Source organism: Manis pentadactyla, chromosome X, assembly GCF_030020395.1.
Source record: "Manis pentadactyla isolate mManPen7 chromosome X, mManPen7.hap1, whole genome shotgun sequence".
NCBI classification, from domain to species: domain Eukaryota; kingdom Metazoa; phylum Chordata; class Mammalia; order Pholidota; family Manidae; genus Manis; species Manis pentadactyla.
Window position 1 is genome coordinate 4,879,201 of NC_080038.1, and position 18,758 is coordinate 4,897,958.

General features: G+C 45.8%; 1 pseudogene; it reads left to right on the forward strand.

The window, feature by feature from the left end:
* Positions 1 to 299: 299 nt before the first annotated feature.
* On the forward strand, positions 300 to 13,611 carry LOC118935979 (coiled-coil domain-containing protein 122-like; annotated as a pseudogene).
* The last annotated feature ends 5,147 nt before the right edge of the window (positions 13,612 to 18,758 follow it).

Below are 18,758 nucleotides of genomic sequence, written 5' to 3' on the forward strand. Positions count from 1 at the left end.
GCGAGGAGGAGGAGTGAGGGGTCAGGTGGAGAGCCTCCCTTTAGGGGGTGCTGAGGAAGTTCCCCCAGTTCTAACCAGAACATCTGGACTCCTGGGCTCCTTGCCCTGCACTCCACCAACCCCCCCACCCCCACCCAGGGATTTCCAAGGGTGGGGCTTTGTGATGTCAAGTCAGCCCAAGGCTACCATTGGCTGGAGGACTGTCCTGCTGACCAAACGGGGGGAAGGGTGTGGCTCCTCATTGTCTTGGGAGGGTATAAATAGAGGGGGTCAGGGAGCCCTACCGGCTGTTCAGGAAGATGGCTGATCTTGTCACATACGCTGGAGAAACTGGCGGGAGCCGGGAACATCCTGCTCCCAGCAAGCAGCGGAGGACGAGGAGGAGGACGTCTTGTCAACCTGAGGCAGAGGAGGAGGAGGTGAGTCTACCCTGTTCATGTGCCTCCTCTTCTTTCCCATCCGTCTCCCACCAAAGACTCTTACCCTGCCCTTGCCTGGCACAAAATCCCTCCTCAACTCACACCCATTTTCTCAGAGTCCCCTTACCCATCTATTTTCCATCCTCTGCACCAAAACTAATGCCTCTCTGGGCTCGCTATTTTTTCCTACCAGCTGATAAAGATAGTGACGAGGAAAACTGAAGTCACATGAATCACCTAGATTAAGTACGAGCAAGTGAGAAAGTCCACCACAGTAAGCGCCTGGTACAAGCAGTGTGAGAGTAAGAAGGCAAAGAATGAAGACCGCCCTCAAGAGCCCTCCGGGCCACAAGGCCCACCTGCTACGCACCGCGGCAGAGACCACATTCTTGCCTGAAACTACAAAGAGAAACCGTCCCTTAAGTGTATGATAAAACTTTACCAATGGTCACTGTGTGAAGACAGAATAAAGAACTCGTGGTGGTGATGAAAACACCAGTAGTTGCCAAAAGGAGTTGTGTCTTTGTTCCTGACAGTAGGGTGGGAAGGAAGGGAAGGGACAGGTGTGTGGTAAGGGGGAGAGATGGATTCCTGCAAGTTTGGGGCCCAGACCAGCCAGCCCCCAGTCAGCCAGTCATTGGGAATAAGGACGAGGGGAGGACTGAGCACGGTGAGGACAAATTTCCTCCTTAACACTTTATCCCACTTGCAGGGAAGAAAAAGACTTGGTGTTTCTGTGTGTGTCTTGTGTGGTGCCTAAGTTGAGGGGAGGGGTGGTATGTGGGGGTGGCAGTGCATAATGAATTTGACTCCAATTTTATGTTTGAATAGGGACAGCTTTTAAGCCTCATTTCTTCTCCTCCTGGCCCACATCTGGGCAAGCTGATGAAAACAGCCAGGGAGTTACTGAATAAAAAAATAGAAGAAAACAGATAGGCCTCAACTTAACCAGCGGAAGTACTGCCCTGCCTGAATTCCCCACAGCCGGAGCACCCACTGCCCTAAAATACCCTCTAGCACACACAGACCTTCTGAGGCGATGAGTGCTGAAGGACTCCTGGGCACTTATGGGCAGCTTGAAGAAAAGTGACCTTTTGGACCTTCCTCCCTACTTAAAAAGCACTTTGCGGCCCAGTTAAAAAAAAAAAAAGACCCCATCAAAGTGAAAACAGTGCCTTCCTAGGTTGAAAACCATTACAGGAGACCTATTTAGGGAAGGTGCGAGTATCCCCCTGCTTCTGCACTTAAGAGCCGAATTTGACCTGTTCTTAAACCTGGCAAATGTAAGTGGTGCTTCAGTGTGAATATTCCTGTTCTAGGGCTTCATCTGTATTACCAAAGCTACTGATTCCAGCCAGTAAGTAACTGGGAAATAATTTGCAGTCATAGCAAAGTACTTGGCTAATCTGTCCTATTCTGGGTCCATTTCAGCAGCCTCTCAGCTGCAGTACCCCTTTCCCTGGGTACTCAGGGGGCAACTCCCCGCTGATGTCATCTCATGTATTATATCTTTGCAGGCAATATTTTAACCACCTCTAGTCTTTTCCGGGTGTACAGGTCTGACATCACACCGAGGACATCCTTTTAGGAGATTACCGTGACACACTTATTCAGAGCATGAAAACACTCACAAAGGAGCTCACAGAAGCAGAAAGATCCAGTACATCCACATGTAAGTACAAGGCCCCACCACCTCAGTTAATTTCCTGAAAACTAGTCGGTAAACTGAGGGTACTGCAATCCCAAGAGTATCAAGAAATAGCTTTTAATATTTTTGTTTGTTTGTTTGTTTTATTTTGGTATCATTAATCTACAATTACATTAGGAACATCATGTTTACTAGACTCCCCCCATCACCAATTCCCCCCCCACATACCCCATTACAGTCTCTGTCCATCAGCATAGTAAGATGCTAGAGTCAATACTTGTCTTCTCTGTGTTGTACAGCCCTCCCTGTGCCCCCCTCATTATACATGCTAACCATAATGCCCCCTTCTTTCCCGCCCCCACCCCACCCTTATCCCGCCCTTCCCACCCAATCCCCCCGAGTCCCTCTCTCTTTGGTAACTGTTAGTCCATTCTTGGGTTCTGTGAGTCTGCTATCCTCTTTTCCATTTTGTTCAGAACCACTCACACTTCCTGTCATTAACTGATTTTCCTTCCTTCATCTCACTGTTAGTACCTGTGAGGGCTTGTCTGCTTTCTCCTTCCCTCTCAAAGCTCTGGGATGATGATGGTCTCTAAAATCAGTCCCAGCCATTCTGATCTCCTCAGCTTCCTCTCTGGGCCCTTCCCTGGACAAACTGCTCTTCCTCAGGCCCACCCACACCTCTTGTATGGTCTCCCAAACCGCCGCCTCCATAACTTCATTACCTCTGTGCTTATACCCGTACACCTTGGTTATCTCATCATTGCAAACTCTCACTGCAAAGCAGATTTTCCACAGCCGCGCCAAAGTTTCCCTTCTCAATACCATCTGACAGGAGCAGCAAAGTTCTTTCAGCCTCAGAGTTTTAAATTTTCCCTCTCCCTTGCCCCTCATATTCAATCATCCACATGTCTTTCCCCCATTCTCTTCTCTCTTTCCAGAATTCTAATTTATATGACCATCTTAATTTATCTTAGCTGTCCTTTAACCTCACTTCCATATTTTCCATATTTTTAAGCTCTCTGAGCTGCCTGCTGAGGGTTTTTTTTAAAGCTCTGCTTTCCAACTCATTCATTCTCTCTTCAGCTATGTTTCATCTGCAATTCACATGTGATGTTTTTAAGTTGTTTTATTTCATTTCTGGAATATACATTCAGTTATTTTTCATATCTGCAAGGCCAATTATATTCATTACATTAAATCTCCTGCCTTTTGGCTATTTTTTACATTTTTTTAATGCAGTAAGCTTCTAGTCTGGTTATTCCAATACCTGCAGACCTTACAGGTCTGACCCTGCTATTTGTGGCTCTTGCTCATGGCAGCTTATTATGAGTGGCACCCCTCCCAGTTATGACAAGTAAAGCTGTGTCCAGACATTGCTAACTAGCCACTAGAGGTAAAAAGGCCCTTGGTTGAGAACCAGTGTGTTAGACAAATGCGTACGCTCTCTGAAAATCCCTGGAAATGCCATCAAGCCCTCCCTGATAACCGGGGCCCACATCTGTTTCTCTGTCACCTGAGATAGCATACTCTAACCTGAGAGATCAAGTGGCATAATCTATCACTTCAGCACAGTGCACATTACTGTCCTAGTCCACATTTTAAAAACCCATTACAGAATCATTTATTTCTTATCTCACCTAATTTAGCACTGGGCTCATGGGACTCAAAAATCTGTCTCTGATGTGACCAAAGGGAAATTTTCAATTCAGTACTTTAAAAAATATTGGTCACAGTGATTATTGTGTGTACCTTGGCTGAGACGACTCAGCGAGTAGGGGTAGGAGTATAAGAATTCAAATCAGTTGTTTGCTTGGATTAACTCTGTTAAGTATCTATATCATATAGTCAGCTTTACAGAGCCAATTTGTAATAGTTTAATTAGTGATTCTAAAAATGCAAATGAAGAATACTATTTTTGAACCACTTGAGAGGCTGCATGTGTTATCTGGCTGGCTTTTACTTGAATCAAATTTTATATAGCCTTCAAAAGAATTAGGAATATTTTTCTCTTTTTTTTTCTGTAAAGAACAAACTGGCTGATGAAAATCAGTGGCTTTAGGTCACTCAGCAACAATTATAATTAACCAAGAGATATTTGAATGAAAGTCATTAAGTGGCAGATCACACAAGACATGATTAAGACATAATGATTATCAGTAAGCATATATGTGAATAGGTGGCCTAAAAATGACAGTGGCATTCAGTTTAATTCTAGAGACAGCCATCAATACGTTTCCCATCTGTACTTATACTGGCAATATAAATTGGACTTTGGAAAATTCCTAAACTATGTTGATCTTTAAATGGAGAATTATGCTTATTTATGTGTTTTAATGTAAATTAAATCAGACTTTTCAAAACATCATTGCCAAATATGTTTGATTACACTTCTCTTTTAATTTTTGCTTATAAAATAGAGGAAAATTATTCCCTAACACTACACTTGCAGTGTTTCGGTTAGTCAGACATTTCCAGTAGTTCCCATGTTTTCAGCAAGTTATCTCTTCAGTCTGAGTTCCTGAATGTAGGCAGGTGCTGGAGGCATTTGAGTTGCAGGAGCTTACATTTTAGGTGCACATCCATCAGGGACAAACTGCTCACCCACCAACACCCAACCTCCCCATGGGAAGTGGAAAACATTCTTCACTCAGTCAGCGCCACGTATCCACCACCCACCTGGGTGCCACAGACAAACGGCACTGCCTGACTCCTCTCTGTGACCCGATGTCCCGGCCTCATGCTCACACGGCAAGGGGAAAGGATGGTATGTGGGAGAGAGGGGAGAAAGCTGAGGCTAGACTCTTGGTTGAGACTTCTCTTGATTGTACAAGCCTCAAAAGAAAGGAGGCATCCAAAATCACACAGAGTCCTCTGGCCAACTAAAGAATTTAAGCTGGAATTTCCTGTTCTGCATTCAACGGCCATTGTATGCACAGACCTCTCTTCTCCTGGGCCCCTACCATACTCTGATAAACTGTCTGCAGAGGGTTGTGGCTTCTCTTGGTTTAAGTCTCATCTCTTTGTTCCTGTGTCTGAACTGAGTTCTTGAATCCCATCAGATAGCCCAGTGTTGGCCGCATCTATCTAGCCTGCCCTTCCAAAGGTTGACATTCATGAGCATCCCTAGGCCAGTGCGTGCCCTAACTTCCGTGAACCTCCGTCTCTGGGGAAAGCTGGTGCAAGGGAATCCTAACGCTACGGCCAATAGTCGTGAGCCCATCCACGTCAGTCTCATTTCACTTACAAGGCCAGCACTAGGAGAAGAGCCAACAAATCCCTTCATCTTGAAAAGTGAAAGAAAATACCCGGAGCCCAGGAATTCCTCAGTTTGTTTGAACCTGGAGCACAAGACTGTAAGAAGTGCCTGGATCTCTGCTACCACATTTCTGCTGCTCACACCTGCCGCCGCAAATCAGCAGTCTTCTGCCTGCCCGTACCGTCTGCCTGCTTCAGACTTGATGTGGGGCCATGATTGCTCTTCCCCCTCCAAACTCATGGGGAATTTCACAAATCCTACTTGAGTAAGTCCCATGAAGGCAAGTAGACTGTCCCATTCATCTAGCTTGGACACTGTATCTTGTTTCTAGAATGAGGATTCTGCCTTGTTCTCTGGTTAAACCAAATCATGTATTCCGATCTCCTAGCCCATCCCTTTGGTCTTGGACATTATATCTTAAAGACTAGAATCTATTCCAGTTCCTCTAAGATTTGTTCCTCCATTTCCTCTGGGGTATCCTGTTCAGACACACACTGAGGACCGCACAATGTGTTCCTGATCCCACCTACCCCGAGTCTCCCACCAGCCCAGACTTTCTCCCTATGTCAGGACTGCTTGCCTAATTGTGAAAAGAAAATAGCACATTGCTGAACAGCTGATAATTATTTATCGTTTGTTTAAAGGAGCAAAAGTAGTCCGGCAGAGCAGGCAGAGGGGAAACAGCCAACGTGAACCTTCCCACAATTTGAATTTATGTTAATTCTAACAGAGGTTCCTTGACAGATTACACATATATATGTACATATGGATGGATGGATGGATGGATGGGTGGGTGGGTGGATTGTTGGATGGATGGATGGGTGGATGGATGGATGAGTGGGTGGACGGATGGATAGATGGATGGATGGAGGGATGGAATGATGGAGGGATGGAGGGATGGAATGATGGAGGGATGGATGGACAGACGGACGTGTGGACAGAGGGACGGAGGGATGGATGGACGGATGGGCGGATGGAGGGATGGATGGGTGGATGGAGGGATGGATGGGTGGATGGATGGAGGGATGGAGGGATGGATGGATGGGTGGATGGAGGGAGGGATGGATGGATGGATGGATGGATGGATGAATGGATGGATGGATGGATGGATGGGTGGATGGAGGGATGGATGGATGGAGGGAGTGAGGGATGGAGGGATGGATGATAGACAGGAACAGCCAGAGACATAGAGAAACAGAAAGCGACAGAGATTCACAAACTGTGAATGACCCAGACCCCTCTGTTCTTCCCAATGCTGTTTACCTTGCCTGAAATGCCCCCCTTTACCCCCCAATACACACCCTCAACATGCCAGTCCGGGACTGGGAAGCAGCAAGATGAACACTACGCCAACTTGGAAGTAAGATGAGTTCCAGCACTTTTTTCTAAATGACATGGTTTCACTAAGTCCTGCCCCTCCTCTGTGGCTGTTACATTAAATGTCACTGTGAGCTCCTGCCACTACATCACAGCCTCCCTTCCATGCCCCTCCCTCCTCCGGACTCCTTCCTACCAGGCGAAGTGGCCACTTTGTTCCAAATGTGCTCCATGTGTGCCACCCTCACCTGCACAGTGGTAGGGCCCACAAATGCATGCCCAGGGAGCTGGTCATGCAGGGCAAGGAGCACGTTCTGAAGCCACAGCACCCGAGTTCTGGACACTGGCTTCTTGGTCCACCACCGGAGGACCTCAGGCACATTACTGAATCTCTGTGCGTCTCAGGCTCCTTAGATGTAAACTATGGACAACAGTAATAACCCCTAGTTTGTGGGGATGCTGTGAGACAGGAGATCAGGTACTTGGGCAGGGTACTCAGAAGTATCCAGAACCGCAAACAGTCTGAAACATTATGTACATGAAGCAAACAAGTACACCTGCCCCGGGCTCAGAGATGCCGGTGGGAGACACAACGTTGCTGGGTCAAGGACAAAGGGCTTTATTACTGAGCAACAGCAGCAGCCAGCGTGTCGTCATCTGAGCCCACTCCCCAGGCCCCAGGTCCAAGCGGGCAATGCAAAGGCCAGGGGACCCCACACGGCGGTGGCTGTCTGATGGGAAAGGAGACCAGAGCTCAGGCAACCTGAACTTTCTCTAAGGTGCAGAAACCTGCCTGGTCTTTGCCCTGGACGGAGACGTTATAATGACAATCCCGCAGAGTCAGCTATCCTGCCCTCTGCTGCAGAGGGAGATGCGATCACTGCCTCCCAAGCTGTTCTTTATAAAAACATCCTTGAAAAGACAGTCTGGAGTAAAAGGCTGTCCTGTGCCTCGCTCACAGGACTCAGAGAAACACGACTGAGCATCCAGAGTTCCTTCCCAGCAAAGCCACCTGCTTCCCTGTGCTCTTGCTGTTTCTTCCTGCCTGGGATTTTCCTCTTCTCTCCTCCACAGATCCAAGTCTTTGCTTCACTCCAAGCAAAAGTTAAATGCCCTTTCCTTGAGGAGCGTTTTCCAAAAACGTCAGCCATTATAAATTCCTTCTCAGGATCCTTTTCTCTATTTATGGTCTTTCTTGCAAAAACAAGCCATTCTCTGACTTTGTAGCTGCTTCAGTAGAATTTCATACTCACCCCACATATTTATTTCAACTCTGATAAGGTTGTAGGGCATCCTGGCAGAGCCTGGGGCCCCACCTGCAGCCCTGGCTCCTCCCTTCCAGAGGGTTCCCCCTAGTGACTGGACTGTGCACCGGCAGGCCTGAAGGGCTGGACAATTACATCGGTCCCAGCACCCCTCAGAGGCACGTCAGTATATAAATACCCAACTCCCTTGTTCCTTGGTGGGGTTGCATGTCCTACACTGTCCCCTAGAGTTCCCACAGGGCATTAAGCTCGTTACCCGCCGCCGCCTGGCTTAATGACATTCCATTTTGTAGATGCCTTCCCTTCTCTTCTTGCTTCTTCACCCCGGTCCCAGGGTGTGCTGTGCACTAAATCCTCACCTCAGGTCCTTTTCTACTGGAACGCAAATGAAAAGGGTGTCAATGAATGACTGATCATGGATCACACCTTCAAATTATTAAGTACCCACTGACACATAGTTCTCAGTGAAAATCACTCCTCTAGTTCTTCTGAGGCATCAATTAACTCCAATGACATCAAAAACATTTTTAACTCATCCTTATGTTGCTAAAGAATAAAATGATCATATTACAAGTATAATGCCACTAGAACAAAGTTTGGGACCAAAGGAATCTACATGCGAAAGGAGCAAAACTGCCAGGAGTGGAGGGGAGGCACCTGGCCCCCGCGGGTGTCTGCAGTGCCTCTCAGTGTAAGGCTGGGAGTAACTCAGAGGGGCCCTTCAGGCAGCCCCTCATGCAGTGCGATGTGGCTGGATCCTTTGCTTGCAGCGGCCCCGGGGCCTGGCAGGGGCACATGCCGGTCGGCCACATAAACTGCCTCAAACAGCTATAGTGGGCACCTTGACAAAGAGGCCAGTTGTTTCTCCCTGTTGACTTATGCACAGTAAGGACATTCTTGTCATAACCAGTCCCAGAGGAGAAACTAAGGTCTTCCTTGCCAAGCCCTGCAGATGTCTACTCAGCTCCAGTGTTACTGATTCCAGGGAAGATTCAGTCCACTGCTCCTCCGAATACAAGCTATTTCTCACACAGTATCCCAGAACTGGGTTTCTGACGTCTCCTGTATCCTTCATTCAGTTACGGCTACAAAGTGTGTGCATATACACACAAACACAACAACACACACACACGACACATATACACAAAACATACAGCATACACATCCCCCACCTACATGCACAGATGCACTACAACACACGTACATACACAAGCGTTGACAGTCCTAAAGCTTTCTTTGCCCTACAAGTATTGACCTTTCTCAAGTTCCCCTATAAAAATCAAGTAACTCAAGTCAGGTAATCCAGAAAGACAGAAAGCAGGAAAATAAAGCAGAGCACCTACCACACTATTACCGTTACAATAAGGAAGCTGACATTTAAGAACAGGTCAACCTAAGTGTGACTGGCTCAACCAGAGTCCACAGTACACACAACTAAACGCCCTCACACTGCAGGTACTGGTCCAGACCCACACTCATCCGGAGCACCACAGAAGGACCAGAGATGGGGAAGAGAGGACACCGCGGGACGTGGGAGAGCGGCAAAGACAGAGAGCGCACCGTGTATGAGATTTGTTGGAGAAAATTATCAATGCGTTCAACGGAATGTGGGTGTACTGCATAAACAGTCACCTTTTAAGGAATTTGAAAGGCAGAGGTTAATTAAACTTCAGTGTGAATCTCGCACCTGAGCTCAGTTAAGGGGAAAAGTATCTGCCACAGTCTCAGAGCAGGAATCCCTTGGAGTGGGATACAGGCCCCCACCTAAGAAAACACTCCTTGTTGCTGGTGCGGCACAGCAGCAGAGTGGCACAGCTGTCCCAGACTGAGGTTTGGAAAACTGCAGTGAGCCTGACTGTGGCCGCAGGAAAACAGGGGACAGGCTTCAGGAACAGGCAGCACAGGGACTCGGGGATGAACACGGAAAAAGACTGGCAGCCCCTCCTAAGTCTGGTCACCACGTGGCCCAGCAATTCCACTCCTCGATGGAGACCCACAAGAAATGAAAACAAATCCACGCAAGAGCTTCTACACAAATGCTCACCGTGGCATTACGCACAGAAAAGCAGAAACAATCCACATAGCCACCCCTAAAGAATGGGGAAACAAGGTGTGGTCTATCCCCACATAGTAACAAACAGCGCAGGGCTGTGACAAGGAAGAAAGCGCGGGGAGATGCTGACACATACATACACCTTGAAGTTGTTATGCTCAGTGAGAGAAGGTGACACAGAAGAGCACAGAGCATGTGGCTTCACTTTATGAAATGGCCAGACTAGTCAGATCCAGAGACAGAAAACAGTCAAGTGGCTGGTTACCCGAGGCCTGGAATGTGGGGTTATGGGAGGTGAGGGCTGATGGGAATGCAGTTCCTTTTAGCAATGATAAATGTGCTCTAAGATTAGATTAGGGTGAACCTTGTACAACTCTGTAAATGCATGTCAAATGCTTAGAATAGTACCTGGTACAGGATTAGTGATGTAAGGGTTGTGACAATAATAACATCATTACAAAGATAATAACATTTAAATAACTGTTATTCTTACAATTGTTATTATTATAAGTACTCACATGATTAATAATCCCATGGCCTCCACGCATGATTTCTGTTAGTATGGATCAACAACGTGGGGCTGCAGGCAAAACGCGAGCAATGCCTGTTCTCGTAGTTCTGTCAGCACTCAGCCACGCTTCTTTGCTGGGTCATCTAGGACTGGTTAGTGCTGCAATGGCACACTGAGGGCTTGACAGAAGGCAGAGACTGCTAAAGCCTCAAACACTTCCTATCTGGATGTGGGGAGAGTACTGGTCCCAGCTCCAGGACGACCTGTCCCTCACACAGCCACCCTGGGGCAGCAGAGTACCCCTCCAGGGCTCACCTCGGCTCACTCTCAGGTTCAAGAGGAGCACCTTCTCCCCTTCTTGTTTACTCCTGGGGAGGAAAGCATGGAAAAACCAGTTCTGAAAGCCTTTCCAAAGGGAAGAGGGAAGAGGTGGCTTTAATCAGCAAGAGCCTGAACAGGCCTCAGGGACGCATTCTCGAGCGTCAGCCAAAGGCCCCTTGCCCCTCACTGCACACACCCTGCCCACAACTGCACACACCCCGCCTGTCCGCACAGTGGGTCCTACTCCAGCACAACGAATCCGCTGCAGGGCTGGACCAGCCAAGGAATTAATGGCTGATAAACAGGGGTCACACACAGGTGCTCAGCTAGGTCTTGCAGGTTAACAGTGTTGGTAGCAATTATTCTCCTAACTCTTGTGGACAGTTGGATTTTAAAAAAAACTATGTTGCTTGAGGAAATTCAGTCTGCCCCCAGAACACCATTGGTGCTATTGGAGAATAACCCACATTATTCCGGCTACTGCTCGGCAAGTGAACTCTGTGCTCTGCAGGGCTGCCCACTGCAGGGCCCAGCGTACCGGATGGTGCAGCCATTCCCCAGACTGCAGTTAACCCGCCACAGCAGACCCAGGGCAAACGGGCTTCAGGCAGCTCACGTCACATGGTAACCGATGCCTGCAGTGTGCTAAGCTTCCTGGGGTTTTTTTATACCAAAAAAAGAGAGAAACAGAGAAAGGCAGGGAGACCAGGAGAAACAGAGAGCCAGCCTGCAGACAAAGAACTCACAGGGGCCCAATTTCTTTCCCACGCCCACTGATCCCCCAAACGTGGGCTCCCACCACGGTCCTCGTGAGCTTTGCCCGCTCTGTACAGAGGCAAGCAGCATTAAACAACTGCACAGAATGCGCCAAAAGAAAACAGACGCAGAATTTAAGCCTTTTTTACCTTTTCCAAGGAGTCAAACGATGACTCAAGACCAGCGCATCAAAATCAAAGGTGACAGGGGCTTCAGGGCTTCCAGAGATGAAAGGCAGAGCGAGGGGAGAGGACACGGAGGCTGGGACGGCATGGGGAGGGCCTCCGAGCTAGCATGATGCCAAAGAGCCGTCATCTCCAGCCAGGTAACTTCCCCTCTCGCACGGAGCTTTACGGAAAACACTTTAACAGAAACAAAAATGAGGCATTTTAGCAAAGAATGTTGACACCACACTCTGCTGGCAAATATATTCCAGGACGTCAGTTTGCCCCCTCCGTAAAAGCGCCGTCTCGCTGGACCTCACATACTTGGGACTGCATTTCAGTGGGCTGCCCCGGCGTCCAGGACGATTTGCAGGGAGAGCACAGCGGAGTAATTTTGAACTCAATATATTTACCCTGGTGGCATTTAAAATGCGGCCCCTCTACAACCTCCCCAGGTGCTGGCAGGAAGCACGAAGATTACCCTATAGCTCTTAAATTCTTGGAATTTGACAACTGGTTTCTGAATAATCGGTCGGAAATCGCCTCTCCCTCACCCTCTCCCGCCGTTGTGAAATATTTCTCTCTTTAGCTCACGTCTCCCGGAGCACTTCTGCAGCGTGACCGCAGAGAGGCAGCCCCCTGATACTGAGTGTGGCAGTGGATGCCACCTCACTGAGCAATCACGCCTACTTACAGGTAACTGCCCGGGCATCTCACGAAGGCAGATCCCAGGAGCAGGGGTGCTCTGACCCCAGTAACTATGCACCGTGTTGCCTCCAGCACTGGCTGCCTTTTTACTTGAAACATCATGATGTTTGGATGTCACTTGAGGGAATACGGTGCCCTCCCCCCTAAGGCACTGTCCTTCCCAGAACAGTTCCCCCGGTGTGCCTCATTTCCCAGCCGCAGGGAGGGGGCAGAGCAACCGAGATGGAGAATAGAGTTTAGTCCCTGGCACGCAACAGGTGCCCAGTAAAAAGCTTCCTGAAAATCATTTATTGAAGAAACTTGCTGATGTGGTTCTTTCAGAGACAAAATGCAGGATATGCGTGCTTCTGATCCACCATCTCATCATCTCAGTCTTTCCTGTATATAAAATATGATTCCTGGAAGAACACGAACCAGAGCCGCTGAAGGGCCCTGTGGCCGGAGCCAGGAGGGAGTAAAGGTAAACCAAAAAGGGGAAAAGAAGCACAGAAGAATGTCAGTCAACAAAGAAAGGAAGAGTCGTAGAGTTCCTGAAGAAGAATGAACTTCATGAGCTTGGGAAAAAAATAGCATCTGTTTCTGCAGAAACTAAAGAAAAAGACAAATTTATCAACAAGATGCTGCCATAGAAAATATCAAGCTTCAGTGTGGAAACCTGGAAACTCAAATCAAATCTTTACATACAGAAAATGTAAAGCTTAAATTTGACATAGAAGCAGCCCAAAAAGACTTTGAGGAACACATGCTAAGATATAATGAATATTATGCAAAAATGAAAGTACATAAAGATAGTTTGGGGGAGATAGAAAGCAAATGGTCAGTCATGACTGAACTCCATGAAAAACGAGACCTTGTTAAAAAACTAATGACAATGAAAGAGGAACTTACACAAGATTCCCAAAATCCAGAAGGAAACCAGATGAAACAAGTACAGGAAGACATTACAAAGCTAAAGGCTCAAATTATAACTGTAAAAGAATCCATCATTGAAAAAACTTGTTTTCTTGAGGAAGAAAAAAATATGCATGAAAAATTAAGAAAAGAAATAGAGGTACAACATAAGAGATATGGTGCAATTCTTAAGCGTCTGCACTGTCAGGTGAACGAACTTCAGTCAAACAGAAGACAATGGCAATGGAACGTTGAACAACTGGAAAAAACCGCAGCTGAACTAAGAATGAAAGATTAATATGGCCATAGAGCAATGTAGAGCACAGACTGCCTACAAAAATTATGGGACATAAGGATTAGCAAATCCTTTGGATTCTTAACAACCAGTATTCACAGTCAGCGGTCTGACTGAATGAAAGATGCATTTTCTTTTTTTTTTAAATCAGTCATCTGTTTCAAAGTGCCTTCCAACCCTACAATTGATAGCAGTAGATAAACAATAGTTATGTTTACAGAAGAATCGTGGAAGACTATGAATGCTTTGTGTGTAAGATATACTGTACTCATGAATGCCTGTTTGTAAACATATGGCCTTCACTATCATATCAAGTAAAAATTTAGAAGAAAAACACTTGGATTTACAATGATTTTAAAATTGTTAAGATATTTTAAGTGATTGTTTCAAACTTTGTTACAATGTACTTTTTTTACCACTGCCTTCATAATAGTCATAAATATTGGCATTTACAATAAAAATAAATATGATTCCCACTGCCTTGGGGTCTATACAAGTACCACATGTTCCTGAAAATAGCTGCAGATGCCTGAATGGCAGTTTCCACCTAAACAAAAACTTCATTATTAAAACCCAGGTCCAGAGTGTGATGCCCATAAAAATGAATCTTCGCAAATACAATTCCAGTCAGTTCCTATGGCTGGACTCCTGTAGTGTTCACAAGCCTAGGGCACCAGACACACACACACACACACTCAGTGCAAGAAACACAAAAATACAAAACAATCTTTTATGCATCTGCAACTGTTACTAATGTATTGGACCTTGTCAAATCATATTAAGCCTTCCACTTTATCCATGACTGAATATCATCCACATTAATCTTTGGCCTTATTGGAAAAGATTGTGGGGACAATTTGCAAATCTGTAAATAAGCAAATAAGGCTGTATATATATCACTAAGTGTTTCTCATTTATTTTGTACTGTTATACTCAAACTGTTTCTATTAAGTGCACCCAAGTTTGCCAAAGCTAATGCATTAACTTTTCTGGAAAGCTCTGTTTTCCTAAATGTTTTATTCTGATGTGTGCGGCCCTGGAACAGGTTAAAAGAGTTTTTAAAAACAACTGGCTAGACTGAGGGAGAAGATGGCGGCGTGAGTAGAGCAGCGGAAATCTCCTCCCAAAACAACATATATCTATGAAAATATAACAAAGACAACCCTTCCTAGAATAAAGACCAGAGGACACAGGACAATATCCAGACCACATCCGCACCTGCGAGAACCCAGCGCCTCGCGAAGGGGGTAAGATACAAGCCCCGGCCCCGCGGGAGCCGAGCGCCCCTCCCCCCAGCTCCCGGCGGGAGAAGAGCAGGCAGAGCGGGAGGGAGACGGAGCCCAGGACTGCCGAACACCCAGCCCCCGCCATCCGGGCCAGAGTGCAGGGCGCTCGATACTAGGAAAACAGGGCAGCAAGAACAGTGAGCAGGCACTGGAGGCTGGGCGACAGAGGGCATAAGAAAAGCGCGCGACCATTTTTTTTTGCTTTTTTGCTATTTTGTTTTGGCGAGCGCTTTTTGGAAGTCTTAAAGGGATAGGGACCCCAATACTAGGGAAACAGGGCAGAAAGACCGGTGAGCAGAGTCCTGAGGCTGGCACCGCAGAATAAAGAAAAACGAACGACCACCTTTTTTTTTTTTTTTTTTTTTAATTAAAAACTTTTTTTTTTTTTAATTAAAAAAAATTTTTTTTCTTTTTTTTTTGGTGGGCGTTGTTTTGTTTTGGCGGGTGCTTTTTGGAAGTCTTAAAGGGGCAGGGCGGGTCACTTAGTCCAGAGGTCGGGAATCCGGGATCTCTGGGCACCCTAACCCCTGGGCTGCAGGGAGCAGGGAGGCCCCTTACGGAGATAAATAGCCTCCCAGCCGCTCCTGCTCCAACGCAACTCCACCACTTTGGAGCAGCTGCCCGAGCCAGGCCACGCCCACAGCAACAGCGGAGATTAACTCCATAGCAGCCGGGCAGGAAGCAGAAACCCTGTCTGCGCGCAGCTGCGCAGCACAAGCCACTAGAGGCCGCTGTTCTCCCAGGAGAGGAGGGCCACAAACCAACAAGAAGGGAAGTCCTTCCAGCCGTCACTCGTCCCAGCTCTGCAGACTATTCCTATCACCATGAAAAGGCAAAGCTACAGGCCGACAAAGATCACAGAGACAACACCAGAGAAGGAGACAGACCTAACCAGTCTCCCTGAAAAAGAATTCAAAATAAGAATCATAAACATGCTGACAGAGATGCAGAGAAATATACAAGAGAAATGGGATGAAGTCCGGAAGGAGATCACAGATGCCAGAAAGGAGATCGCAGAAATGAAACAAACTCTGGAAGGGTTTATAAGCAGAATGGATAGAATGCAAGAGGCCATTGATGGAATTGAAATCAGAGAACAGGAACGCATAGAAGCTGACATAGAGAGAGACAAAAGGATCTCCAGGAATGAAACAATATTAAGAGAACTGTGTGACCAATCCAAAAGGAACAATATCCGTATTATAGGGGTCCCAGAAGAAGAAGAGAGAGGAAAAGAGATGGAAAGTATCTTAGAAGAAATAATTGCTGAAAACTTCCCCACACTGGGGGAGGAAGTAATCGAACAGACCACGGAAATACACAGAACCCCCAACAGAAAGGATCCAAGAAGGGCAACACCAAGACACATAATAATTAAAATGGCAAAGATCAAGGACAAGGAAAGAGTGTTAAAGGCAGCTAGAGAGAAAAAGGTCACCTATAAAGGGAAACCCATCAGGCTAACGTCAGATTTCTCAACAGAAACCCTACAGGCCAGAAGAGAATGGCATGATATATTTAATACAATGAAACAGAAGGGCCTTGAACCAAGGATACTGTATCCAGCACGACTATCATTCAAATATGACGGTGGGATTAAACAATTCCCAGACAAACAAAAGCTGAGGGAATTTGCTTTCCACAAACCACCTCTACAGAACACCTTACAGGGACTGCTCTAGATGGGAGCACTCCTAGAAAGAGCACAGCACAAAACACCCAACATATGAAGAATCGAGGAGGAGGAACAAGAAGGGAGAGAAGAAAAGAATCTCCTGATAGTGTATATAACAGCTCAATAAGCGAGCTAAGTTAGGCAGTAAGATACTAAAGAGGCTAACCTTGAACCTTTGGTAACCACGAATTTAAAGCCTGCAATGGCAATAAGTACATATCTTTCAATAGTCACCCTAAATGTTAATGGGTTGGATGCACCAATCAAAAGACACAGAGTAACAGAATGGATAAAAAAGCAAGACCCATCTATATGCTGCTTACAAGAAACTCACCTCAAACCCAAAGACATGTACAGACTAAAAGTCAAGGGATGGAAAAACTTACTTCAAGCAAACAACAGTGAGAAGAAAGCAGGGGTTGCAGTACTAATATCAGACAAAATAGACTTCAAAACAAAGAAAGTAACAAGAGATAAAGAAGGACACTACATAATGATAAAGGGCTCAGTCAAACAAGAGGATATAACCATTCTAAATATATATGCACCCAACACAGGAGCACCAGCATATGTGAAACAAATACTAACAGAACTAAAGGGGGATATAGACTGCAATGCATTCATTCTAGGAGACTTCAACACACCACTCACCCCAAAGAATAGATCCACTGGGCAGAAAATAAGTAAGGACACGGAAGCACTGAACAACACACTAGAGCAGATGAACCTACTAGACATCTATAGAACTCTACATCCAAAAGCAGCGGGATATACATTCTTCTCAAGTGCACATGGAACATTCTCCAGAATAGACCACATACTAGGCCACAAAAAGAGCCTCAGAAAATTCCAAAAGATTGAAATCCTACCAACCAACTTTTCAGACCACAAAGGCATAAAACTAGAAATAAACTGTACAAAGAAAGCAAAGAGGCTCACAAACACATGGAGGCTTAACAACACGCTCCTAAATAATCAATGGATCAATGACCAAATCAAAATGGAGATCCAGCAATATATGGAAACAAATGACAACAACAACACTAAGCCCCAACTTCTGTGGGACGCAGCAAAAGCAGTCTTAAGAGGAAAGTATATAGCAATCCAAGCATATTTAAAAAAGGAAGAGCAATCCCAAATGAATGGTCCAATGTCACAATTATCAAAATTGGAAAAAGAAGAACAGATGAGGCCTAAGGTCAGCAGAAGGAGGGACATAATAAAGATCAGAGAAGAAATAAATAAAATTGAGAAGAATAAAACAATAGCAAAAATCAATGAAACCAAGAGCTGGTTCTTCGAGAAAATAAACAAAATAGATAAGCCTCTAGCCAGACTTATTAAGAAGAAAAGAGAGTCAACACAAATCAACAGTATCAGAAACGAGAAAGGAAAAATCACGACGGACCCCACGGAAATGCAAAGAATTATTGGAGAATACTATGAAAACCTATATGCTAACAAGCTGGGAAACCTAGGAGAAATGGACAACTTCCTAGAAAAATATAACCTTCCAAGATTGACCCAGGAAGAAACAGAAAATCTAAACAGACCAATTACCAGCAACGAAATTGAAGCGGTAATCAAAAAACTACCAAAGAACAAAACCCCCGGGCCAGATGGATTTACCTCGGAATTTTATCAGACATACAGGGAAGACATAATACCCATTCTCCTTAAAGTTTTCCAAAAAATAGAGGAGGAGGGGATACTCCCAAACTCATTCTATGAAGCCAACATCACCCTAATACCAAAACCAGGCAAAGACCCCACCAAAAAAGAAAACTACAGACCAATATCCCTGATGAACGTAGATGCAAAAATACTCAACAAAATATTAGCAAACCGAATTCAAAAATACATCAAAAGGATCATACACCATGACCAAGTGGGATTCATCCCAGGGATGCAAGGATGGTACAACATTCGAAAGTCCATCAACATCATCCACCACATCAACAAAAAGAAAGACAAAAACCACATGATCATCTCCATAGATGCTGAAAAAGCATTTGACAAAGTTCAACATCCATTCATGATAAAAACTCTCAGCAAAATGGGAATAGAGGGCAAGTACCTCAACATAATAAAGGCCATCTATGATAAACCCACAGCCAACATTATATTGAACAGCGAGAAGCTGAAAGCATTTCCTCTGAGATCGGGAACTAGACAGGGATGCCCACTCTC